The sequence below is a fragment of the Heterodontus francisci genome, unplaced genomic scaffold (genome assembly GCF_036365525.1).
Source record: "Heterodontus francisci isolate sHetFra1 unplaced genomic scaffold, sHetFra1.hap1 HAP1_SCAFFOLD_59, whole genome shotgun sequence".
Lineage (NCBI taxonomy): Eukaryota > Metazoa > Chordata > Chondrichthyes > Heterodontiformes > Heterodontidae > Heterodontus > Heterodontus francisci.
In genome coordinates this window covers 1254-26789 of record NW_027140758.1, presented here as the reverse complement: position 1 = coordinate 26789, position 25536 = coordinate 1254, and the positions used below count along the sequence as shown (strand labels likewise).

At 47.1% G+C, this 25536-nt stretch overlaps 2 non-coding genes across 2 annotated transcripts; both read left to right on the top strand.

Annotated features, from left to right (window-relative positions):
* Positions 1-838: 838 nt before the first annotated feature.
* trnaw-cca (transfer RNA tryptophan (anticodon CCA)) lies at positions 839-910 on the top strand. Its single transcript has one exon. It is a non-coding gene; the product is annotated as a tRNA-Trp (tRNA).
* A 20165-nt stretch (positions 911-21075) lies between these two features.
* Positions 21076-21158, top strand: trnal-uag (transfer RNA leucine (anticodon UAG)). The gene has a single exon. It is a non-coding gene; the product is annotated as a tRNA-Leu (tRNA).
* Positions 21159-25536: the final 4378 nt, after the last annotated feature.

Below are 25536 nucleotides of genomic sequence, written 5' to 3'. Positions count from 1 at the left end.
AAGCAGAAAGACACATTTGTGGATTGGTGAATGAGCTTTATCTTTCTGAAATGTATTTGTCCATTGGTTGCAGGTCACTGGAAATTCTTTTTTACATTTCAATTGTAGCAGCAGCAGTTAGCAGTAAAATGTCTGATTAATCAGAGTAGTGGGTCTGGGAAACACTTAAACAGCCGAGACCCTGTAAAACAGAACTCCAAGTAATAGTTTAAATAAGGCACTGAACTGACAGAGCGGTAAAGGCCTGCTCAGGTCAGGAAAAAATACCCGACCCGAACCCGACAGAACCACATTGGACCCAAGCCCGACCCGGCCCGAGTATCTCCATTTATTTCCACGCCCAAACACACCCGAGCCTTACCCGACCACCGGAATGTTCACTTTGCCGACCTCCCGATTTCGAATCTACAGGAAGCTGCAGCATGAGCGCAATGACGTCATAGAGATGCTCACTTGCTCACTGAGCAGACTCAGAGTTTCCCTCCTTAATGACCCGGACTCCCAGCTTTGGTTGGCTTTTCAACTTTTGACACTTATTAAACTCAACTTCCCAGCAGAGTTAAATGTAATACTTACTGTGTGTGTCACACCCGGACTCAGTCCAACCTGGACCCAGCCTGACCTGAACCTGGCCTGACCCTACCCGAGTCCAAAAGCCAGACCCGGAAGAGCGACCCGACATGACCCGAACGCGACACAGGTCGTCGGGTCCCGTCGGATTCAGGTCGGATTGCAGGCCTTTACAGAGTGGAGGTCAGATGAGCATTGAATTAATTTCAATCACTGAATCTAAACAAGAAGTAAATCTGCCAGGAATGGAAAACTTTGCTTTATCTGTGAGCTTGTGGCACAACGGTAGTGCGTCTGACTCCAGATCAGAAGGTTGTGTGTTCAAATCGCATCAGGCTCAGTTATGTTTTCCAGCAGCTCAAGTTCTTGGATTTTATATCAGAAGAGAGTTCGATCTATTGGAATGTTCAGTGAATGGTTGAATTTCAAGATCAACTTTAATAGATTAAAGTCCTGATTTCTGGTTCCGTTCCATTTCCATGCTCAGTTCTTATTTCACACTGTTTTATATCAGAACAATGTTTCAGGGATGTGATGTGTCCATTGTTTGTACAATTGCTCTGTCACCCAGTGTGAGAAATAAAACACAAACCGCCCAGCGTGCGGCTCAAACCCATACCTGGCTCTGTCTATAGGCTGCTTAGTTCAGTTGGTTAGGACGCAGTGTTGATAACAACATGGCTGTGGATTTGATCCCCATGTGCACTGTCACATGGTCAGTCATGAATTTGACACATTTTTGTAACACTTAAAATCCAACTTTTAGATGCAAACAAGTTTACATAAAATGTCAGAGGGAACTTATTTTGAATAACATCCATTATATCTTTGTCACTGGTCTGGAGTAACACAGAATTCTTTCCAATTATCTTCCGTTTGCTGATAAACGTTGAACTCGTGGCCTGTTCTCGTTAATGGTCATGAGCAACAAAAACAGACAGAGCGAGTCTGACCGCCCAGAGATGTGGAAAAGGCTTCAGTTTGGGACAAATGCAGCAAACCAAATGTTCACCCTGCCCCGAGAGAGTCAAAAACTGGGGGAAAGGACACAGGGAGATAGAGAATAAGCTACAGCAGACAATGTAAATATTTCCCATTCTTGATATCTCTCTATTCCAATCCAACCTTCAGAGTTGGGTAAATAATTTCAGTGTAAATTGTGCAGCTCAAGAGTCAAAACCAAAAGGCGATGCAGAAGAAAGGAGAACTGCCAAAACCCCAGATTGAACCAGGAATCTTCAGTCTAACACTCTCCCAACTGAGCTATTTCAGTCACACAGGCTTGGGATGATAAGTGGCAAGTAACATTCGCACCACACAAGTGCCAGGCAATGAATATCTCCAACAAGAGAGAATCTAACCATCTCCCCTTGACATTCAATAGCATTACAATCACTGAATCCAGCACTATCAACATTATGGGGGTTACCATGGGGAGCCATACAAATAACGTAGCTACAAGAGCAGGTCAGAGGCTTGGAATCCTGAGGCGAGTAATTACAGTGCAGCTGTTGGCTCCACCCCAGGGGCTGAATTTGTTCTGTAAACCATGAAGCAGCTTCCTCTCAAATCCCAGGTTTATCAATAAATCCTCTTACAAAAGCCCCAAAGTGTGATATATTCCTCTCACTCATCCATGACTCTTGACTCCCCAAAGCCTGTCCACCATCCACAGGGCACAAGTCAAGAGTGTGATGGAATACTCTCCACTTGCCTGGATGGGTGCAATTCCAACTCAAGAATCTCAACACCGCCAGGCCAAAGCAGCCCGCATGATTGGCACCCCATCTGCAAACATTCACTCCCTTCACCATCGACGCACAGTTGCAGAGTGTGTACCGTCTACAAGATGCACTGCAGCAATGCACCATGACTCCTTAGACAGCACCTTCCAAACCAGTGACCTTTAACACCTCGAAGGGCAAGGGCAGCAAATGCAGGGGATACCACCACATGAAAGTTCCCCTCCAAGCCACACACCATCCTGACTTGGAACTATATCGCCGTTCCTTCACTGTCGCTGGGTCAAAATCCTGGAACTCCCTTTCTCACAGCACTGTGGGTGTACCTACCCCACATGGACTGTAATGGTTCAAGAAGGCAGCTCACCACCACCTTCTCATGGTCAATAAATGCTGGCCGAGCCAGCGATGCCCACATCGCATGAATGAATGAACAAAAAAGTGAAGTATCCCTTGTGTCATTGTTTTGGTAGAAAATATAACCCTGGTGGAATTGTCCCTCCCAATCACACCTCGCTTCATAGAACATAGAAAATGGAGAAAAATTATGGCACAGAATGAGACCATTTAGCAATCGTGTCTGTGCCAGCTGAAAAAGAGCGATCCAGCCCAATCCCACTTTCCAGGTCTTGGGAATGGGATCTGAACAGATCTCAGAGCTCACATTATGTGAATGTTCTGTTGAAGTATTGCTGAGCTGATATATCAGGGGAGATTCACACTGTTAGACACAGTGTGAAATACATTCAAGTATTTATAAAACATTGTAACATGTGAGTAATATTCCCCATTGATTTCTCAGCACTGATGGATTGTGAAGTGGGAGACAGCCAGAAGTCTCACTGATTCACACTGACCATGAGCTGAAAATGAAATGAGATAAAGTTCAATCTTCAGCAGCGAGTTGCTGCAGAGAGGTAAGTGTCCTGAATCAAGAAGAGACTTTCTCATACTGCTGTTGAATCTCATTTTAAACACTCCTTGAACTCTCTGCCGAGGAATTCAGAGCTGGAGAATGCCTGTAAAATCAGCCTAAAAAGGAAATAAAAAACACCCATCGTGGGGCTCAAACTCAAAAACTTGAGATTCAGAGTTTCATGCTTTCATCGACTGAGCTCACCAGGCCTGAGACAGTGTCCCCGTCCTGTCTGTTATTGGACGGTGCAGCTGTTGCCTCCACCCCAGGGACTGAATTTGTTCTGTAAACCATGAACCAGCTTCCTCTCAAATCCCAGGTTTATCAGTAAATCCTCTTAAAAAGCCCCAGAGTGTGATATATTCCTCTCACTCAACCAGAATAAAAGTTGCATCTTTTGCTCTTTTTACCTTCCAAACATTGACTTCTATTTTTCTCAGCATTTATTTCTCTCTCTTTTTTATATTGTGCATTTCCTAATAAACATTTCATTTCAATTATTTATGAGGGATGAAATGAACAGAAGAGATTTTCTGCAATGGTACCAGGGGTGTGGGACAGAGTGAGTGGTTCGGATCTGGATTACACTGCCTGAGTGTGCTGGAGGCAGATTCAATCGTGGCTTTCAAAAGGGAATTGGATAAACACCTGAATAGAGAAAATTTGCAGGGTTACAATGAAAGGGCAGAGGAGTGGAATTAGCTGATTTGCTCTTGCAAAGAGCTGTCATGGACATGATGGACTGAATGGTCTCCTTCTGTACTGTAACCATTTGATTCCTTGATTCTAACTCTGTCAAAGTTGTTCTGAACTTGCTCTGCTCCAAGGAGAACAACCCCAGCTTTTCCAGTCTGAAGTTATGAGGAACCATGGGGAACCCACTGTAAACCTTCCTCCAGACAGAAATACAACTGTTCACCACTACACTGTGACCCAGCTGTTCACAATATACATCAATGATTCGGATGTGGGGACCAAATGTAGTATTTCCAAGTTCGCAGATGACACAAAACTAGGTGGGAATGTGTGTTGTGAGGAAGATGCAAAGCGGATCCAAGGGGATTTGGACAGACTTAGTGAGTGGACAAGAAAGTGGAACATGGAATATAATGTGTAAAAATGTGAGGTTATCCACTTTGGTAGGAGGAACAGATGTGCAGATTATTTCTTAAATGTTAAGAGATTAGAAAGTGTAGATGGACAAAGGGGCCTGGGTGTCCTTGTCAATAAGTGACTGAAAGCTAACATGCAGGTGCAGCAAGCAATTAGGAAGGCTAATGATATGTTAGCCTCTATCACAAGAGGATTTGAGTACAGGAGTAGTGAAATCTTGCTTCAATTGTATATAACCTTGGTTGGTCTGCAGTTTGGAATACTGTGTGCAGTTTTGGTCCCCTTACCTTAGGAAGGATATCATTGCCATAGAGGGAGTGCAATGAAGGTTCACCAGACTTGTTCCCGGGATGGCAGGACTGTCCTATGAAGAGAGATTGGGGAAACTGGGCCTGTATTCTCTAGAGTTTCAAAGAATGAGAGGTGATCTCATTGAAAATTACCATCTATTTAAAGGGATAGACAGGGTAGAAGAAGCTATTTCCTCCGGTTGAGGAATCTAGAACCAGGGGACACAATTTCAACGGAAGGGGAAAGTCACTTCGGACAGCGATGAGGAGAAATTTCTTTACTCAGAGGGTTGTGAATCTTTGGAATTCTCTACCCCAGAGAGCTGTGGAAGCTCAGTCATTGAGTATGTTTAAAGCAGAGATTGACAGATTTCTAAATACAAATGACACAGGGGATATGGAGATAGTGTGGGAAAAAGGCATTGAAGTGGATGATCAATCATCATCATATTGAATGGTGGGGTGGTCTCGATGGGCTGAATGGCCTACTCCTGCTTCTATGTTCCTATCAGTCTGCTAACTTCATATGCATGCTGTCATTGTCCCTTTTATTACATGGGCTTCAGTTTTACTGGCAGTCTAGTATGTGACATCATCAAGAAGGTTTTCAATAAGTTGAATAAGGAGAAATTGTTTCCAGTGGCAAAAGGGTCAGTCACCAGAGGATGTATTTATCAGGTGATTGAGAAAAGAACCAGAGGCGAAATGAGGAATGATTTTTTATCCAGTGATGTGTTGTGATCTGAAATGCACTGTCTGATCAGGACTTGAAAGCAGATTCAGTGGTAACTTTGAAAAGCAATAGGGATAAATACTGATAGGAAAAATGTACGGATTCCAGGAAAAAGCTGAGCAGCAGGACTAATTGGATAGCACAACCAAAGAGACAGCACAGACACAATGGACCAAATGGTCTCCTTCTTTGGGTATCAGTCTATGGTTTTATGAACATAATGTTGAAACAATTCGCTGAGTTGGAAGGGAGATGAACCCAGATTCCGGGTATTCTAAACACCAGAACCAAACCAACTGAACAAGCCTGTTGTTTAATCTCTGTTTTTCACACCAGCTTCTCCTCGCTCTTTCTGTGTTTCCAGCCTGGTCTGTTCCTCTGACCTTCATTCCTGACACTTTATTGAGAATGGCCAATTGGAATGGAATACATTGGAATGGATTTTTCTGTCGGCGGCTGACATGGAGGGCAGACTTCGCACATCCACACGGCAAGAAGGCATTTCAAGTATTTATGAGTCCAATTGTCAGCAATTTTATTCACTGGATCCAATTGAACTAATAGCACACGGGAACCATGGGGCTTCAGAGCCTCGCCTGGTTAAAGGAGGTGACTGGGAGGTGGGAGCTGAGTGTTGGCTTCACTGGGAAGCTGTCGGGTGAGGTAGCGTAACTTGGCAGCAAGGGTGGAGGGGGAAAGGGCATCCGGAATCACTGTCAGGAGTGGGGGCCAATGTGCCAGCTCTGCAGGGGGAGCTGCACCAGGGTGCCATTGAGGCAGTGCCACCTCAATGAGGGTAAATGTGAGTGGGTAAAGAGTGAAGTAAATGTGGCTGGGTGTTGTTTACTGTGAAGGCCTTGCACTCAGGGAGGGGCAACCTGTCATGGGCCTCATTCACCCTGGATTCGAGGCTCCCGTTGAGGAGGAGTAGAGAGGGAGGGAGGGAAGGGCAGGCACCAGCAGGGACACCACAGCAGCTTGGGTGCCCACAGGAAGGCCAGCCTCGAACAGGAGGCTGGAGAAGGAGGCAGAGGAACACGTCAGCCAAGGTTCAACTACCTGCAGATGTCTGAGTGATAGTGTCTCCACAGACTGCACCTCTCCACGGAGGTTGTCACTGATCTCTCTGCCATGATGCAGCTGTGCCCCATGGGACTTGGTGGGCACCTGATGCCGGTGTCACTGAAGGTCACTGTGCCACTGAACTTCTGGATGACCAGATCATTGCGGGGATCCACTGGAGATATGTGTGGAATCTCACAGTCTGTGGTGAATCAGTGCATCAAGGAGGCCACCAATGTCCTCTTCAGGAGGGCCGGTGACTATGTGCACATCGATCCAAACAGTCAAGCTGAGAGGGCTATAGGACTCAGGGTCATCGCTGGATTTCCCCAGGTGTAGGGTGTCATTGACTGCACCCATGTGACCATCAAGGCTCCTGCAGACCAGCCAGCAGCCTTCAACAGGAAGGGCTTCCATTTGCTCAGTGTGTAACTGGTCTGTGACCATCACAAATGGATCCTACAGGTGTGTGCACAAATCCCGGGAAGCAGCCACAACGCCTGCATACCAAGGCAGTCGCAGGTGCCAGAACTTTTCCGTGGCCCCATGCGCTTTCTGAGATGGATTCTTGGAGACAAGGGCAACCCAGTGAGGACATGAGTACTGACGCCTGTGAGGAATCCACACAAGGATGCAGAGGAGAGGTACAACACCTGCTGCGGGTCAACCCAAGTGATCATCAAGGAGGCCATTGGTCTCCTAAAGATGAGATTGAAGCGCCTGGATTGTTCCAGTGGAGTCCTTCAGTACGTCCCGGTGAGGGTCTCGTATATCGTGGTGGTTTGCTGTGAACTGCACAATCTGGCATTACAGAGGGGTGAGGTGTTGACTCGTGAGGAGATCATGGAGTGTGATGTCTCCTCTGATGATGAGGATGTGGAGGAGGATAATGCCCAAGCAGTGCCAGATGAAGGACCTCAGGCACAGCTGGAAAGCCACCATGAGATCCACACAAGGGAGACACGAGACACCCTTATACATTCACGTTTCCTTTGAGCCTTACCACCTTCTGGAACCAAGTCAATAAAGTCTTAGCTTTAATCAGCCCTGTTGTCACCTCCTTCCTTCTGCACTACAGCGCCCAGGTACACATCGCACAGTGGCAAGGCCGAAGCTTTGAGAACTCAGGGCTTGGTCCCTCACTTCCAGCCCCTTGGGAGGAAGGGTTTAAATTAAGTCCCAAAGGGCATCAACAATTAGAAGGAGACAGAGTGAGAGAACATCATTTCTTTATTCTGTGTGACACCAAACACAACCCTATCCATCTGGAATGTACATTCACCCGTGAACCCCTCAGTGAATCTAGGTGCTCTTCTTAAATCTTTTCCGGGTGCTCCTACGTGGTGCTCCCCCTGCTCTGGCAGCTGAGGTGGAGACAGGCAGCTGACCTTGCTGCCCCATGGCTTGGGATGACATTGGTGGCCGTCCACTGGCTGCCTGAGGCCTGGAGGGCCCCGGCACACTAAGGGCCTCCTGCACAGGTACAGGGACCCCCCTCTGTCATCGAGGATGATGGAGGCACTGGCATCACTGGTGTCACTGGCAGAGGGACTTTCGAGCTACTGTCCACACCAGGAGCACCCTGAGAGGAGACCCCAGATGTAGCAGCCAGCTGCTCTTCCCCCTTATAAGACACACTTGTACCTCGCTGCTGACCTGAGAGGGACGTGGACCTGGTGGAGAATTCAGGTGCCTCGTCCCCCCTCTCACCTTGTCACCGCTGGATGGAGCTCATGGACAAAGTGATGGAGTGCAGGTCTGCGAACATCTCTGGCAGCCACTGATTGATCGGCTGGATCTGGCTCTCCATGAGAGTCACCAATCTCTCAATGGAGGAAGCCAGACACACCCCCATCAGAGACAGTGCAGCACCCAAGGCCTGGATGGACTCCTCCACCATCCTTGTTTGGGTACACATAACCTCTGGCAACTCTGCCAGATGTTACCTGACCTCTCGCTGCAGCTGCGGTATTTCCCGTGTTGCTGGTGACACCAGAGGCATGTCATCAGCCTGGGGCTCAGTGTGGGCCTGGCCTCCCACAGACCACCAACTGTCAGTGGCCTCGGTTGTCACAGCCTCCGTCAGCTGCCCGGGCCTGTCTGTGATGTGCTCATCAGTTTGCGTGAGCGTTTCTGTTCTGGTGGAGGGTGCAGGGGAATGATGTGATGGTGCACCATCTGAGGCTCCCTCCTCCTCCTCAGACGTGTCCGGCTGTCTCCCAGTCTCTCCAGCTCTTTGCTTTTGTCGTTAATCCGGGCCTTCATGAGGAAACAGGGACATTGAATGGTTACGGTCTGCCCATCGTGACATTCCAACCACCCCTACTGTGCAGCTCCATTGATGCAGTGGTGAACAGATGAGCAGTGTGGCTCCTTTGCAGCGGATGCTCCCTTGTGCCCCAGGAGATGTTCACTCACTCTCTTGGGTAGATGCCCCTGTCTCTCCATCAGCTATGGAGCAGCTGCTTTGCTGCCCGGCCTGTTCCATGGCCTCCTCCTCCATCGGGATGTGGACACGGAGATAAGGCACTCCACCGCCAGTCTTTACACGCTCTTTCCAATTGTGGGATGTCTTCTCCTGCAGACACAATGATGAACAAAGTTAGTCTCCCAGCGGGGACAAGCCCAACATCTCTGATGGTGATAGTCCAGCAGTCCATGATGTGGACACACATATGCCTCCTGCATGCGGCCCCTCTCGAGGGACTGTGTGAGGTTATATAATGACTGACGTGTGCCTCTCCTGCTGCCCTTCCCCAATACACATGACTGGGTGGTCACTCCCTTTCCACTAAACATTCCCTCTCACTCTGCCACATGCAATGTCCAAAGGGTCCAAAGTGCTTTGATTTGTCGCCTGAGCAACCTGGATCAGGTCATTGACCCACTTCCTGCACTGAATCCATTTCCCATGGCTGCTGACCTCACCTACTATCTCCAGCCAGCTTTGCTTGGTCAGGTGGACAGGTCTCCACCTCCCATCCCTGGGGAAGAGGATCTTGCACCTTTCTCTTGTCACCTGGAGGAGAACCTGCAGGGTGGCATCGCTAAACCGTGGCACCATGGTCACTGCAGGCTCGCATTCAGCTCCTTACCCATCAGGCAACAGAGGCAGCAGAATGGGTCCTGGGGCATCAGAGGCAGCAGAACTGGTCCTGGGACAGCAGAGGGCTCTCAGGAAGACACTCCTTTCAACCAGGCAGCAGTGAATGCAGGGCTGGCAGCCCTTTAAATATGGTGCCAGCACCTGCCGTTGTGTCAGATGTCAGTGCCATCGGCACCTCGTTCCTTGCCTCTGGTCCTTGTTTACATGGGCCCCACGCCTCCCCTTCATTAACTTGTCGGCTGCTCCGTGATCGGAGTCTGTCGGCCACATTGCACTCGTGTGGTGACGACACCCGCTTCCGGTGCCTCTGCCGAGAGCCGCACCGTTAGTTTAAAATTCAGCCCATGGGGTCAAGAGTGGAAAATCTCCCCTCTGATTCTCTCTACTTAAAATGAAGGAGACACCAAATTAAAACTGATGAAACCAGGGATTGTATCCTGGTTCTTCAATCTAGTGTTCTCCCAACTGAGCTATTCCATCCTCACTGTGAGCTCATCTTCATTGGAGACAAATATAACTCCAGGCGGAATTTCCCCACCCGTTCATTCCTCACTTCAGGGGAATGGGACCCGACCAGATCGCGGAACTCAGATTATGTTAATGTTCTGCTCTTGATATCTTCATATTATTTTGCGTTTGAGCCACTTTTAATCAGGTTCACGGACAAATTCTTCTATCATCCCTTCTCCCACATTCTCTCTCTCTCATTCATTCTTTATTCCTCACAATCCAGAAAGGGTTAGGAATCAGAGCTCACCCACAAACCCTCTGCACACAGACCTCTGTCTGTCACCCTGTTTGCTCCAAGATCCAAGAGACCAGTCAATAAATTACACTCTTTATAAACACAGAAAGCTGCCTCACAGTGTTGGACACAGAGTTAAATACACTGAAGTCTTTTGAAAAAAGTTCATCTTACGGGCTGTGTTACTGAGCCCACAGAGCAGGACAGGCCCAGGCTCCAGCCCCAGCCCCACCTGGGCTGTGTTAGCTGATGTCACCTGGTGTGATACTGAGCCACATGGAGCAGGAAAGGGCCTGGTTGTATTCATGGCCTGTGTTGAGTTAACTGAACCCACCCAATGTTGTAGGAGCCACACAGAACAGAATGGGCCCAGGCTCCTTCCTCAGCCTGAGGGATGATAGTTCATCTCACACGCTGTTGTACAGAGCCCCACACAGAACAGGAAAATCCCAGGCTCCATCCCCAGCCTGTGGTATTTTACTTCATCACACCTGGTATGGTACGGAGCCCCCAGAGCAGGAAAGATCCAGCTTCCATCTCCAGCCTGTGCTGAATTAGCTGATCTGACCTGGTTGGCACTGAACCACAATCGGGGGAGGATGGGCCGAGGCTCCCTGGCCTGTGGTGTGTTAGTTATTCTCATTTGGTGAGGTACTGAGCACTAGAAAGCAGGAAGGGCCTGTGCTCAGTGAGCTGATCTCACCTTGTGCCTTCCTGAGACCCACACACAGAGCAGGACAGGCCTAGGCCTCATCCCCGGCCTGTGCTCAATTAGCGGATCTCAGCCAAAAGATTTTGATAAGGTTCCACACAAGAGGCTTCTCTATAATATTAAAGTCCCTGGTATCAGTGGTAATATATTGATCTGGATTGGGAACTGACTGGCACGATGTAGGCAGAAAGTAGTGACAGATGGATCTGGATCTGTTTGGAGACCAGTTACCAGTGGTATCCCACAGGGATCGGTGTTGGGTCTGTTTCTCTTTATTATTTTTATTAATGATCTGGATGGAGGTGTAGGGGGCACCATCTGTAAATTTACAGATGATTTGAAGATCTGTGCGAGTGTTCAGACTGTAGACGATGCTCGACTGTTTCAGGCTGATCTTAATGTGTTGGGAGATTGGGTTCATGACTGGTAAATGATGTTTAATTTGGGCAAGTGCAGTGTTATTCATGTGGACAGGGCGAATGCTCAACATTCATACACCCTTCAGGGAAAAACATTAAAGCAGGTGGAGAAAGAAAATAATTTTGAGCAGAGATCTGGATGTTCTAGTGCACAGATCTCGAAAGGTACAGCAGCAATGCTGTGAAGTGATAGTTGGAGCAAATAGGGGGTTGGGCTGCATTCAGAGGATAATTGCAAATAAGATGGGGCATATTCTTTCATGGGATGTGAGCGACACTGGCAAGGCCAGAATTTGTTACCCATCCCTAATTGTCCTTGACAAGATGGCGGTGAGCTGCCTTCTTGAATTGCTGCACTCCATGTGGTGTAGGTACACCCACAGTGCTGTTAGGAAGGGAGATCCAGGATTTCGACCCAACATCAGTGAATGAACAGCGATATTGTTGCAGATCAGATGGTGTGTGACTTGAAGGGGAACTTGCAGATGGTGGTGTTTCCATGCATCTGCAGCCCTTGTCCTTCAAGGTGGTGGAGGTCTTCGGTTTGGAAGGTGTTTTTGAAGGAGCCTTGGTGAGTTGCAGCAGTGCATCTGGGAGATGGTATACACTACTGCCACTGTGCGTCAGTGGTGAAGGGAGTGAATGTTTAAGGTGGTGAATGGGGTGACAATCAAGGCAGCTGCTTTGTCCTGAACAGTGTCAAGTTTCTAGAGTATTGTTGGAGCTGCACTCATCCTGGCTTGTGCCTTGTAGATGGTGGACAAGTTTTGGAGAGTCAAAAATCACAAAATTATTACAGTGCAGAAGGAGGCTATTCGGCCCATTGTCTCTGCATAGAATCATTGAACATAGAAAGTTTAGAGCACAGGAAGGCCAAAAATCGGGCAACCCAGCGGAATCCCATTGTCCAGCATTTGGACCGTAGCCCTGCAGGTTCAGGCACTTGAGGTGCACATCCAGACTCCTCTTAAATGAGTTGAGGGTTTCTGCCTCAACTACCCTGATAGGCAGTGAGTTTCAGACCCCTCGCACCCTCTGGGTGAAAAAAGTTTCCTCATCTCCCCTCTAATCGTTCAACGAATCACTTTAAATCTATGCCCCTTAGTCATTGACCTCCCTGCTAAGGTAAATAGACCCTTCCCATCCACTCTATCCAGACCCCTCACAATTTTATGCATTTCAATCAAATCTCCCCTCAGCCTCCTCTATTCAACCCCAGCCGATCCAATCTTTCCTCATCGTTGCATTTTTCCAGAGTTGGCAACATCCTCATAAATCTCCTCTGTAACCTCTCGAGTGCAATTACATCCTTTCTGGAATGAGGTGACCAGAACTGCACACAGAACTCAAGTTGTGGCCTAACTAATGATTGATACAGTTCCAGCATAACCTCCCTGCTCTGATATTCTATACCTCGGCTAATAAAGGAAAGGATTCCATAAGCCTTCTCAACCAACTTATCAACCTGTCCTGCTACTTTCAGGGATCTGTGGACATTCACTTCAAGGTCCCTCACTTCCTCTAGACCTCTCAGTATTCACCCATTAATTGTGTATTCCTTTGCCGTGTTTGACCTCACCAAAGGCATCACCTCACACTTCTCCAAGCTGAATTCCATTTGCCACTTTTCTGCACACCTGACCAGTCCATTTTTCCAGCTCTCCTAATGAGCATTTCACCTCGTACCGAGAGCTGAATTATTCATTGCAGAATTCTCACTGTCTGTTTTACCTTTGGTGCCACAGTATTTATATGAATGGTCCAGTTAAGATTGTGTCTATGGTTACCCCCAGGATGTTGATGGTGGGGGGGATTCAGCGATGGTAATGCTGTTGAACGTCAAAGGGAGATGGTTACATTCTCTCTTGTTGGAGATGGTCATTGCCTGGTACTTATGTGGTGTGAATGTTACTTGCCACTTAGCAGGCCAAGCCTGAATGTTGTCCAGGTCTTGCTGCTTCTGGACACGGACTCCTTCAGTATCTGAGATGTCCCGAATTTGTCCTTTTATGAAACCTTGGTCAGGCCTCACTTGGAATATTGTATCCAGTCTTGGTCTCCTCACATGATGGGTGCTATTGAGGCTTTTTACAGGGTACAGAGGAGAGACATTAAACTAATTCCCAGTGTAAGACATCTTCGTTATCAAGTTAGACTAAAAGAGTTGGAACCCTACACCTTAGAGAAGCCTAGACTGAGGGGTGATCCAATTGAGGTTCATAAGTAATGAAAGGTCCAATTTAGCATGGGAGAGGAGTCATAATTGTATATTGTAAAAGGCCAGATGTCATCCGGATCACATTAAATTTCATTTTCAGCAACGGGGTAATGAACCAGGAGGGCTGAGTGGTTAAGGTGTTGGACTTAAAATCCAATGAATATATGTCTGTGTGTGTTCAAACCCCACACCTGGTATCTGTGCCGGCCAAATGTTTCTTGTTGTTTCCCTGACTTTTGCCTTGCACCATCATCTCTTCTTTCATTTAATCACTCCTGCCTTCCAACCGATCACAGCTTCCTATTATTTGCCCCAGCACCATTCCTTGTCTCTGCACTTGCTTATAAGCTAGGAAACCTTGAACTTAATCTCCTCTGTCCCCTCATAATGACCTTCTCATCTTTCCGGAACTGTGGTTCCTCACAGGATCCGCTGCCTCTCCGACTCCCCTCCAGGGGAAACTGAAGGCCCTGAGCCTGGGTCTTGCTTTCTACGCTTGCTGGTAGTTGAGTCCTTGCATGTCTAGACTCCTCCAGGAAGGGCTTGCCATAATCTTCCAATCTTCCCTGAATAAGAGGATTGGAGAGTGGCAAATGACACCCTTATTCAAGAAAGGGTGTAAGGACAGTCCAAGCAACTCCATGCCAGTTAATTTAACATCAATGCTGGGTAAGGTTTCAGAAATGATAATCAGGGAAAATATCAATGGACATTTAGAGAGGTTTGAGTTAATTAAGGATATCCAGCATGGATTTGTAAAAGGCAGATCATGCTTCACTAATCTAATTGAATTTTTTGATGAAGGAGCAGAGAAGTTTGATGAAGGAAATGCAGTGGATGTTGTTTCTATGGATTTTACGAAAGCATTTGATAAGGTATCACATAAAAGGCTGGTTAACAAAATTGAGGCTCATGGAATAGGAGGGTCAGTGTCCAATTGGTTAAAAAATTGGATTAAGGGCAGAAACAAGCAAGTTGTAGTAAATGGTTTCTTTTCAGACTAGGGGATGGTCGACAGTGGTGTTCCCCGAGGGTCAGTGCTGGGATCACTGCTTTTCTTGCTATGTATAAAATATGTGGATCTTGGAATACGGAACAGAATCTCAAAATTTGCTGACAATACAAAACTTGGAGGTGAGGCAAACAGTGAGGATGATATGAACCGCCTGCAATAGGACATAGATAGGCTAGCAGAATGAGCAGAGAGGTGACGGATGGAATTTAATACTGTTAAGTGTGAGGTGATGCATTTTGACAGAAGGAATAGGGAGAGGCAATGTATCCTTAATGGCACAGTTCTAAAGAGTGTTCAGGGACAGAGGGACCTGGGGATGCATGTGCATCGATCTTTGCAGGTAGCAGGGCATATTGAGAGAGTAGTAGTAAAATATATGGCATCTTGGGCTTTATACAAACATACAAGCATACGAACATATGAATTAGGAGCAGGAGTAGGCCACTCGGCCCTTCCAGCCTGCTCCACCATTCAATAATTTCATAGCTGAACTGATGACCCACATTTCCAGCTACCCCTGACCACCCCCTTGCTTATCAAGAATCTATCTACATCTGCCTTAAAAATATTCAAAGACTCTGCTTCCACTGCGTTTTGAGGAAGAGAACTGCAAAGACTCACAACCCTCTAAGAGAAAGAAATTCTCCTCATCTCTGTCTTAAATGGGCGACCCCATATTTTTAAACAGTGACCCCTAATTTTAGATTCTCCCACAAGACGAAACATCCTTTGTACATCCACCCTGTCAAGACCCTCAGGATCTTATGTGTTTCAATCAAGTTGCCTCTTACTCTTCTAAAATCTGGTGGATACAAGCCAAGCCTGTCCAATGTTTCCTTGTAGGACAGCCCACCATTCCAGGTATTTGTCCAGTAAACCTTCTCTGAACTGCCTCCAATGCATTCACATCCTTCCTTAAATAAGGAGACCAGTTCTGTAGACAGTACTCCAGATGTGGTCTTACCAATGCCCTGTATAGCTGAAGCATAACCTCCCTACTTTTGTATTCAATTCCCCTCGCGATAAACACGAGCATTCTATTAGCTTTCCTAATTACGTGCTGTACCTGCATACTAACCTTGTGCGATTCATACACGAGGACACCCAGATCCCTCCGCATCTCAGGGCTCTGCAATCTCTCACCATTTAGATAATATGCTTCTTTTTTATTCTTCCCGCCAAAGTGGACAATTTCCCACTTTCCCACATTTTACTCCATTTGCCAGGTTGTTGCCCACTCACTTAACCGATCCACATCTCTTTGTAGCCCCCTTATAAGAACATAAGAAATAGGAGCAGGAGTAGGCCATTCAGTCCCCAAAGCCTGCACCACCATTTAATAAGATCAGGGATGATTTGCCCCAGACCTCAACTCCTCTTTCGTGCCAGCTCCTCATAGCCCTCAACTCCCCAATATTTCAAAAATCTATCTACCTCCTCTTTAAATGCTTTCAGTGATTTAGCCTCCACAACTCTCTGGGTAGAGAATTCCAGACATTCACTACCCTCTGAGAGAAGAAATTCCTTTGCATCTCAGTTTTAAATGACTGTCCCCTTATTCTGTAACTATGTCACCTAGTTTGAGATTCCCCCACTAGTGGAAACATCGACCCTGTCAAGCCCCCTCAGAATCTTATACATTTCAATAAGATCACCCTTATTCTTCTAAACTTTCATGTATAAAGGCCTAACTTGTTAGCCATTCTTGATAAGTCAACCCCTTTCTCCCAGGAATCAGCCGAGTGAATCTCTTTTGACTGTATCCAATGCCAATATATCCTTTCTTAAATACGGGGACCAAAACTGTACACAGCACTCCAGGTGTGGCCTCACCAACACCCTGTACAGCTTTAACAAGACTTCCCTATTTTTAAACTCCAGCCCCCTAGCAATAAAGGCCAAAATTCCATTTGCCCTCTTAATTACTTGCTGCACCTGCATGCTAACTTTTTGTGTTTCAATCACAAGAACACCCAGATCCCTCTTTTTTGGAGTCTCTGTCTATTTATATAATAGTCTGCATTTTGATTCTTCCTACCAAAGTGTATGACCTCACACTTTCCTACATTAAACTCCATCTGCCAAGTTTTTGCCCACTCACTCAACCTATCTATATCCCCTTGGAGATTCCTTATGTCTTCATGACAACATGCCCTACCTATTGTTGTATCATCAGCAAATTTGGATATATTACACTCTGCCCCCTCCTCCATGTCATTAATATAGATAGTAAATAATTGAACCCCAAGCACTGATCCTTGTGGCACTCCACCAGTCACATCCTGCCAATGAGAAAATGGCCCATTTATGCCTACTCTTTGTTTCAAGGAATTGGTAACTCGTGTGTGCATCATCACTTCAGGAATTGATGTCATACAGTATGTGACACAGAGTGGGAGATGGGATGATCCCCGGTAAGATGTGCCTGTAATACTCTCCTGGAAATTGTATATAGTATTGTCAGTCTTCAATAAAAAAGTCAAATTATTTGTTGGCGTTGATCAGTGTGTGATTGGTAAGTCTGTGTGAAGAACAGGGGTTGGCAACATGTCTGTACATGGACACCAGTGTCCACGTTAAAACATTTCGGTCCGTGACTGATAATTTCAGGGATGAGAAATTTCCCATTGACTTCTTCTTCCAGACCAGTCTGACTTTCAATCAAATCGCAGCCGTCAGTTTCACAGCTGACAGGTCCTGAGAGCAGAGACAACGTTTCAGAACCTCGGACAAGTTCGGAGCTTTCCGGCAGTTCTGATTTCATTTCAAAGCCCTCCAGAAAAACCCGAGCTTGTCCGAGTTTCGGAAGTGCTGTCTCTGCTCAAAGCACCTGTCAGCTGTGAAACTGACGGCTGCGATTTTAAAAAAAAGACTAACCATAAAGCTGAGAGTTCTCGCTCTCTGCAACTGTCAGAGAGAGGGAGAGAGAGAGAGGAGAGTAAGAGGGAGAGAGGAGACCGGGGGTGGGTGTCGGCAGAGAGAGAAAGGACAACCTGAAAGGTTTACCCCGTATCCTTAGATTATGACCCCTGGTTCTGGACTCACACCCAAATCCGATGAACGAATAAAAAAAGTCACAACTGTGATTGGCTCTTGTAGCGGACTCTGGTTAACAGACAATATTCGGAGCGCCGGCCCCAGACTGCTTAACACTGACTGAGCTGAGAAAATACAACTCACCCCCAAGAATCCGCAGCACAGACCGAGCGGAGGGGAAAACCTGTCCTGGGAACTCTACATTCAGGGAACAGTTTGTCCTGTGAATATGCAGATGTGAATATTGTGGAAGAGAGATTGTATTAAAGGGGAGGGCGGGTTAGTCTGAAGCCACTGTGTTTGTGGGTCCGCTCTCATCGCCGGATTTCAGAGTCATTCTTGTGTAAAATCAAATGATTTTCCAGTCAAAGAACCGCCCTGCTCCCTGCTCAGCCCCAAAGTGGGAATTCGGGATCATTTTTTTTAATTTCAAGATTTCAGTTGAAAAGTAGAGAACATGTCAGCGAGGGGTGAGAGAGGGCGGTCAGTGCAGCAATAAAACCAGGTTAAATGGAAAATGGAGTCCTCAATCCTAGTGAAAGCTTTTCAACAGCAAACATACTGGAGTGAGAGACAGGAAAGATCTAGTCTGGAAGTCTGGAGTCTCTGAATTTCAATGGAATTGGAGAGTTTGTGAGGAGAGAGAAACACAGAGAGACAGCAGGAGCCGAGAGCTGACAGCAGCTTGTCTCCACCCCGTCCTCTCTCTGCCTTGAAGTTGCTCTGTGCCACCATCACCGGCTTCATTTCTGACCCAGTTCACACTGACAGTGAGAATTTGTGCAGAGTCCCGGACATGTCCGATAGTCGAGCAGCCCAAACGGCTCCTCCAGCCGCCTCCGCCGCCCAAGTCAAGACTCCCAAGAAGAAGAAGGCGGCTCCCCGGAACAAGCCAGCCGGTCTCCCGTTGGGCGAACAGATCCTCAAGATTGTGCCGGCTTTCAGCGATCGCAAGGGGATGTCCCTGGCCGCCATAAAGAAGGCTCTGGGTAGCAGCGGTGTCGATGTGGAGAAGCTCAGGACCCAGATCAAGCAAAGTATCAAGAGGAATGTGAACAAAGGCTCCCTGGTGCAGAGCAAGGGACAGGGAGCCTCCGGCTCCTTCAAAATCAGCAAGAAGGAAAACCCAGGGAAAAGAGGGAAAGAAGGTGAAGAAACTAGCAGACAAGAAATCTTTAGTGAAGAAACCAGCAGACAAGAAATCTTTAGTGAAGAAACCAGCAACCAAGAAATCTTTAGCGAAGACACCAGCAGCCAAGAAATCTTTAGTGAAGAAACCAGCAGATACGAAATCTTTAGTGAAGAAACCAGCAGACAAGAAATCTTTAGTGAAGAAACCAGCAGATAAGAAATCTTTAGCGAAGACACCAGCAGCCAAGAAATCTTTAGTGAAGAAACCAGCAGATAAGAAATCTTTAGTGAAGAAACCAGCAGACAAGAAATCTTTCATGAAGAAACCAGCAGCCAAGAAATCTTTAGTGAAGAAACCAGCAGACAAGAAATCTTTAGTGAAGAAACCAGCAGCTAAGAAATCTTTAGTGAAGACACCAGTAGACAAGAAATCTTTAGTGAAGAAATCAGCAGCCAAGAAATCTTTAGTGAAGAAACCAGCAGACAATAACTCCTTCGTTAGAAACCAGCAGACAAGAAATCATTGCTGAAGAAACCAGCAGCCAAGAAAGTGACAACAAAGAAAGTAACAGCCAAGAAAACGAGCAGCAAGGCGGCGGCAACGCCAAATAAGGCGTTGAAGAAAGCAGTGCTTCAGAAAAAGTCTCCTGCGAAGAAGGTCAAAAAAGGCAAGAGTGCGGCGGGCGGAAAGGCGCTGAAGAAAGTGCAGACATGGAAGAGCAAGGTCAAGCTGAAAGCAGCGAAGGCTCAGAAAGCAGGGTCTGGAAAGAAGTGAAAGAGCGCGGGAAACTTGTAAACATCTGAACACAAAGGCTCTTCTCAGAGCCACCCACATCTCTCAGGAAAGAGCTGATCCCCTGATCAAATGATCCCTGTCCCGGCCCCGCCTGCAGATTCCACATGGAAATGATTTGGAGCAAATCCAGGATCCCTGGTGACTCCCCTCCACCCAGCCCTTTCCCCACTCTCTGTAATAAAACAGAAGGATGTCCGGCCCTCACTCTAACTGGGGATGTGTTCGGTGTAGTCTCAGTTCACAAATTCAGGGGGTGAGTCCTGTAAGGTAGCTCGGTCACTCTGACTGAAACCGCCAGTTCTCCGGGGCTGCAGCCACTGACACTGCGGGGAGAGAATCCCCGACTCTACCATGCCGCCGGGGGAACAAACAACGTTGTGTCCGGAGAATAGGGCGGGCCGGGGAGAAGGCACATATTAAAGCGCTGCAGTGGACTCAGCTCCTGTGTGTGCACAACTCTCACTGATTCCGTCCTCTGGGAACAGTGCGGTCTAAACAGATCAGGTTAGGAGAGAAACACACAGCCCGAGAATGGCTTCTTTCTTCCTGCATTTACTCTGTTCTGGGAGCAGATTCTCATTGAGAAGCGGCGCTCAGATCACCGGAGAGAAAAAAAAAACACAATTCAAACTGTCCAAATGAAAAACAGAGAATTAACCCGGACACTTCCATTATTAAATTAATTCATCAGCACCGAACCAGTTCCCGTTAATGTACCGGGATAATCTCGGGATTTATCAAATCGAAGGCAGCGTGATTTATTAAATTGTTGATTCTGACACCCTGCAGTTCACTTCTTCACTTAACGAGAGGGGGAGATGTGTGAGCAGAGAAACAGAGCGAAATCCAGAGAGGGAACTGAAAACACACCTGGACAGATGTGAAACAGGTCAATCCACTGTTACAATAACTCCATCACTGACTCCCTCCTGACAGTAACCAGCCCTTTCACAGAGACTGTGGGTGGCTCTGAAAAGAGCCTTTGGTTTATTAGATGACATTTTGGCCGCTTTACTTTTTCTGGGAGCTCTGAGCGCTGGTTTTCTTGGGCAGCAGCACGGCCTGGATATTCGGCAGCACCCCGCCCTGAGCGATAGTCACCCCTCCCAGCAGCTTGTTGAGCTCCTCGTCGTTGCGGACGGCCAGCTGCAGGTGTCTGGGGATGATGCGGGTCTTCTTGTTGTCCCGGGCCGCGTTACCGGCCAGCTCGAGGATTTCAGCGGTCAGATACTCGAGCACAGCAGCCAGATAGACCGGGGCTCCAGCACCCACACGCTCAGCATAGTTACCCTTTCTCAGGAGCCTGTGAACACGGCCCACCGGGAACTGCAGTCCGGTCCGGGAGGAGCGAGACTTGGCCTTGGCCCGAGCTTTCCCGCTGGTCTTTCCTCTTCCAGACATTTCCACAATCTCACAAATACTTTCACAAAGAATGAATAATTTCCTTAGCATTAATGCTAACCAGTAGGCGGTCCGGATGGCCGAGCGGTCTAAGGCGCTGCGTTTAGGTCGCAATCTCCATTGGAGGCGTGGGTTCAAATCCCACTTCTAACACCTTGTGTTTTGACTGCTCTGGAGGCGTTTGGGAGCAGAGGTGAAGAGCAAAGAGAGAACAGGAAAGAACATGGACAAGCAAAATAATAATGGACCCAAAGATGTTGCATCAAAACATTGGAGCAAGAGGCAACTGAGCAAACAGCAGGGCACAGAAAACATCAAAAATGTAACCTTTGTATCGGGGTAGAAGATGTTGCCAATATCCTTAATGAATACATTACTGTCTTCTCAAATGAGGGGGTGATGCAGATATTGTTATGAAGGAGTAGGAGTGTGAAGTATTGGACGTGATAAGTTAAGAAGAGAGGAAGTCTTAATGGGATGAGCATCCTTGAATGTGGATAAATCACCAGGACCAGATGAAATGTACCCCAGGCTGTTGAATGAAGCCAGGGAAGAAATAGTGGAAGGTCTGACCATCGTTTTCCAGAGGATTGGAGGTCTTGTAACGTTGCAATAAAAGCAAAATACCACGCAGATCAAGCATGGCTGAGCCTTTAGAGTAGAGAAACAGGGCTGAATTCCCTGAACCAGTTCTACAGCTTTCAGAATAGAAGGAGCCTATACAAACCTGATGGGTTCCACTTAAACCAAAGAGCTGGAGGTGTTGACAGTCAGAACAGATAAAATGTGGAGGAGTGTTTGAAGCAGATTCTGTGTGGTTACTGTAGTTGTACTGTGGAGTTATTTCAAGGAGGTGATTCTGAATGTAATGGATCAACGTGGACCCACCCAAGGCAAAGGTCACTGAAAGTGGCAACGCAGGTGGATAAGGTAGTCAAGAAGGCATACGGCATGCTTGCCTTCATCAGTCGGGGTATAGAGTATAAAAATTGGCAAGTCATGTTGCAGCTGTACAGAATCTCAGTTAGGCCACACTTCGAATATTGCGTGCAATTCTGGTCGCCACACTACCAGAAGGACGTGGAGGCTTTGGAGAGGGGACAGAGGAGGTTTACCAGGATGTTGCCTGGTCTGGAGGGCATTAGCTATGAGGAGAGGTTGGAAAAACTCAGATTGTTTTCACTGGAACGACGGAGGTGGAGGGGCGACATGATAGAGGTTTACAAAGTTATGAGCGGCATGGACAGAGTGGATAGTCAGAAGCTTTTTCCCAGGGTGGAAGAGTCAGTTACTAGGGGACATGGGTTTAAGGTGCGTGGGGCAAAGTTTAGAGGGGATGTGCGAGGCAAGTTTTTTACACAGAGGGTGGTGAGTGCCTGGAACTTGCTGCCAGGGGAGGTGGTGGAAGCAGATACGATAGCGACGTTTAAGAGACATCTTGACAAATACATGAATAGGAAGGGAATAGAGGGATATAGGCCACGGAAGTGCAGAAGGTGTTAGTTTAGGCAGGCATCAAGATCGGCGCAGGCTTGGAGGGCCGAATGGCCTGTTCCTGTGCTGGACTGTTCTTTGTTCTTTGTTCTAAGCTTCCCTGTGGTCCAGCCTGGTTGAATGGAACTGAAGCAAACAAATCATCCAGAAGTGGAAAAGAAATATAAGGCCATGAAAGCACAGAATTCAGATGGATGCAATACCAGATGGTATGGCAAGAGTGTAAAACAGCAACAGACTGGTGAATAAAACTTTCCCATTGAATAAGACAAGAGAAGGGAAGGGTAATAATAGTGTCAGAGGTGAGTTGTGACACTATTCACATTCCACCTTGATCTGAATAGGACTGTTGAAGGGAGTGATTGAGAAGAATAGAGGAGAAATGAAAAGAAAGGAGAAATAAACAAAATGTCTTTTGATTTTAGAATGCTTGTTTTTGGAAATGACAGACTGTAAAGTGTGTGTGTCAGAAGATATAGAGCGAAGTTGGGTGTGACAAGATCACAGGAAAGATGTGCCCTGAGACAAGGTGTGTGTTGACAGGAAAGCTGCTTTCTTTTGCACAATATGTATTTTATTCATATAATTTGTGCAATTACATTGCAAAGCAGTTCAAATTTAATATTACATAAGGTACAATACAGATCAGTTTCCTTCAATAATGTACATGAGGTATCTCACTATCCCTGCCTGCACAGGTTATATTTACAGTATTTACATTACACATCAAACATTCTCTGGTGCAAACAGCCCGAGCGGTTTTACACAGGTTCCAGCCTCTCGCTGCACGAGGGCCTTCGTCTGTCGCCTTTCTATTGAGACTCCATGGTGGCTTCCCCAAGCTTCAATGCCGTCCCACAGCACATAGTCTTGAATGTTGGAATGTGCCAGTCTGCAACACTCGGTCATAGACAGCTCTTTGCACTGGAATACCTGTCCCACGGCCGGGCTCGTTCTCAATAGAGATCATTTCAAATGAACATTTCCTAAATCCGTGCTTTCTCTCTCGCAATAAAGAGAACAGGATGTCTGGCAGATTCAGTGTGAGACGATAACACTGCCGGGTAAAGGCCGCTTTCCAACTCCAATCTTAACACAGGAGATTCCCCAAACAGCTGCAATAGGGTGTTTGTAAACTGTTGGAAGCGGATGTGTGTGGAAATGGTGATGTTACTGAGGAGGTTCCTTGTTATAGAATGGATTGTGTTTTGGTGGGAATATTACTGAGTGTTAATTGTAGCAGGATCATACTTAAAAGCTCCGGCTTTCTGGAAAGCCTTGACTGTGAAGGTCGAGTCTGGAAGGGTTTGCGTGGAGAGCTGGGTTTCGGTTCTACTGTTAATAAAGGGTTTGAAATTGGCAGCCCGGATGAAACTGGAGGTGGAGATGAAAGATAAGGTGCCGTTCTCTCTCTGTCTGTCACTCTGGGTGTCTCCTTCATTCTCGCTCTCTGTTTAATCTTCACTCTTGTCTCCTCCCCTCCCTGCTCTCACTCTGCCTTTCTCAGCCAGGTCCGGGCGGCCTGTAAAAAAAAGGAAGCTGACGGAATCAGTCTCTTTTATTGTGCACTGATTTGAGGCAAGAATTATCATGGTGGCTGTGGTGGGGAAGAGACGGTCGCCCACCTCCTCCTGGAATGTGTCTTTGCAAAGCAGGTGTGGAAAGGGATGCAGTGGTTTTTGTCGAGGTTCATCCCAAGCAGCTCGATAACACAGGAGTCTGTGCTCTACGGGCTGTTCCCAGGGACGCACACCGAGACAAACATCAACTGCTGCTGGAGGACTATCAATTCGGTGAAAGACGCCCTTTAGTCTGCCTGAAACTTGCTGGTCTTCCAGCGCAAAGAGTTGTCCACCACCGAATGTCGCAGACTGGCACATTCCAAGGACCAGGACAACGTGGGCAGGGACGCACTAAAGCTTGGGGCAGCCGCAGCAAAGGCTCAATGGGGAAAGACCATTATGTAAGGTCCCCCCACCAAGCGGAGCGGAGGGGCTGGATCCATGGGAAACCCTTCGAACCGTATAGGGAAAATTTTGTGTGCTGTAAATGTAGAAATGTATATGGCATGACAATGAAATGGAAGAGTTGTGAGGCAACTCGTGATTGTATAGAAGGAAACTGATCACCTTTGCACTGTTTGTATTTTTTGACTTGATGCTGTTTTAAACTGTTTGGGAATGTAATTTGTACAGATTTTTATGAATAAAGTATATTTTGGAAATTTAAAAAAAAAGTCTGGCAGTATACCAGAGTATGGTCCTGGCCGGCAGCATATTAGAATCCATGAGGAAAGGCATCATCACCCTCATCTACAAGCGGAAGGGGGAGGGGGCAGAAATCAGAAATTGGCGGCTCATCTCACTGCTTAACATCGACTCCAAGATTCTGTCAAAAGTCATCGCCAGTCGAGTCAAGTCTGCTCTGGAGTTGGTGATTGACCCTGATCAGACCTGTACTATACCAGGCAGGAAGATCTCTGATAGCCTCGCGCTACTCAGGGATACGATCACCTATTTACGGGACAGGAGGGTGGACACCTGCCTCATCAGCCTGGACCAGGAGAAGGCTTTTGACAGGATATCGCACACCGACATGATGGACGTACTTTCCAAAATGGGGTTTGGGGAGGGAATCTGCAATTGGATTAAACTGGTCTACACAAACATCAGTAGCGCAGTCTCAATCAATGGGTGGGAATCAGAAAGTTTCTCAATCCCATCTGGAGTCAGGCAGGGCTGTCCTTTCTCCCCTGTCTTGTTTGTTTGCTGTATTGGACCCTTTTCTGAGTCTATTAGGAAGAATGCGATAATCAGAAGGGTAACAATCCCCGGCAGTGGAGGCACTCAGGTTAAAACTTCCCTGTACATGGATTACATCGCCGTTTTCTGCTTGAACCCGCTGCCTGTGCGCAGACTGATGAGCATCTGTGACCAGCTCGAACTGGCATCGGGAGCCAATGTTAAACACGACAATAGCGAGGCCATGTTCTGTGGGAACTCAGCTGACCGATCCTTTGTCCCCTTCACCATTAGGT